Source organism: Myotis davidii, unplaced genomic scaffold (genome assembly GCF_000327345.1).
Source record: "Myotis davidii unplaced genomic scaffold, ASM32734v1 scaffold318, whole genome shotgun sequence".
NCBI lineage: Eukaryota > Metazoa > Chordata > Mammalia > Chiroptera > Vespertilionidae > Myotis > Myotis davidii.
Genome location: NW_006289197.1, coordinates 428,029 through 430,085, shown reverse-complemented (window position 1 = coordinate 430,085; position 2,057 = coordinate 428,029).

Here is a 2,057-nt window from a genome sequence, read left to right as displayed (position 1 = left end):
ACTGTTATCTGTGTCTTTAAGTTTTGTTTATATATTTATTTTGTATGTCCATTTGTTACTTTCAGTTTTATATCCTACATATGAGTGAAACCATATGGTTCTTGGCTTTTTCTGATTTATTTCATAGCATGATATTCTCAACATCCATCACAAATAGTAGTATTTCATCTTTTTGATGGCTGAGTAGTATTCAATTGTATATACAGGGATGGACAAAAGTAGGTTTATAGTTGTGAATATGTGAAACACAGAGTTTATTCTTGTGTTACTTATTTATTTTAAATGCATTTTTATTGATTTCAGAGAGTAAGGGAGAGGGAGAGAAAGATATAAACATCAATAATAAGAGAGAATCACTGATTGGCTGCCTGCTGCACACCCCACACTGGGGATCAAGCCAGGAACCTGGGCATGTGCCCTGACTGGGAATCAAACCATGACTGCCTAGTTCATAAGTCAATGCTCAACCACTGAACCACTCCAGCTGGGCTATTGTTATTTAGTAATTATTGTATTATTTGTATTACAACTGTAAACCTACTTTTGCCCACCCCTGTATGTATTACTACTTTTTTATCCAATCATCCATCAAAGGACACTTTGGTTGTGTTCATGTCTGGGCCACTGTGAGTAATGCTGCCCATAACTTGATGATGAAATCCAACCTCCTTACAATGATGTGCAAAAGCCTTCCCTGATGTGTTCTCTCCTTTTCCAGCCTCATCTCAAAACATGACTCAATAACTACCCCAAGTTCCAGTCAAAATACTTACTGTTCTCATAAAGCACATCTACGCTTTGTAGATATCTACTGCTTCCTCTGCCTAAAGAACAGTTTCATATCCTCTACCTTCCTCTACCCACCATTCTATGTAGCTCCTACTCAGCATTTAATATTCAGCTTAAGAATCACTCCCTGACTACCCTTGAGTCAGTATTACTTTTCTATGCTACAGCAACATTCTGTTATTTCTGCTACAGTGTTAATCACACTATTTGTAATTGTTGATTTAGTTGTCTGCTTCGCTTAATGGGCTGACTTACTTAGGAACAGGAAATATATTTAATTACTTTTGTATGCTTAGCACCAAAAATAGTGCTTGGGACATAGTAGGCTCTTGACAAATGTTTGTGAAATAAATGAGTGAGTAAATTAATGAATATTCAAGTCATTTCAAAAGAATTAGTATTGTAGTCTTTTTTTCTCTATATTTTTCTGCCTAAAGCTTCTCTTAAAATTTAATCATAAGTTGAATAGCCTGTTCTCTATCTGAAATGAAGCTATTAGTTGGATTCTCTTTGAATATTTTATGTTTATAAAATATTTCTTTTCATCAGTCTAATCAATATTTATTCAGTGCCATGGTACATGTCTGTGGGGTTCCCAAACAATAAAAAAAACAGCCAATGAAAGATGTTTTTACCAATCAGGCTGATATCCTATGTGATTATCAGACCAACTCTCAAGTTTCAAGAAAATTTGTTTATATTAAAGAAATCTAAGGTAACACTAACAAGTGAAATATTCATGGAGATTGAATTTCAACAAGTAGCAGAACAAAGGCTGACATAGTGTTAGATAAAATTAGGATATGAGAATAAGAGATTTGAAAGCCTGAATTCATGCCCCCCTGAGCCTCAATTTTTCTTATCTAGAAATTTAAAAGGTATTTTCTTAGCCTGATGTTGATATCATAATCTCCAACCTCACAGTGACGACCTAATAGGGCACCCTGAAAAGCATCACATACAGATGTTACAAGAGGAGAAAGGATGGAGAGATAGGCAAAGGAGAAAGAGTGACACATTTGATGGTACCTGGATATTAACAAAGTATATATTATAAGTAGGAAAAATCACTGGGAAAAGGTTTACTTGACTCACACATCAAAATGAAGCAAAGTGATGGATATTCTCTCCCTTCTTGATCACCATGAAGTAAAGTTTTCATATGATTATGAAGATTCATGGGATAGAGGTTTTTGGAGTCTTTTGCTCTCTAATGCTCACTCTCATTCTCTTTTTTTTCAGATAGGGCCTTTGGCTTATGAAGAACC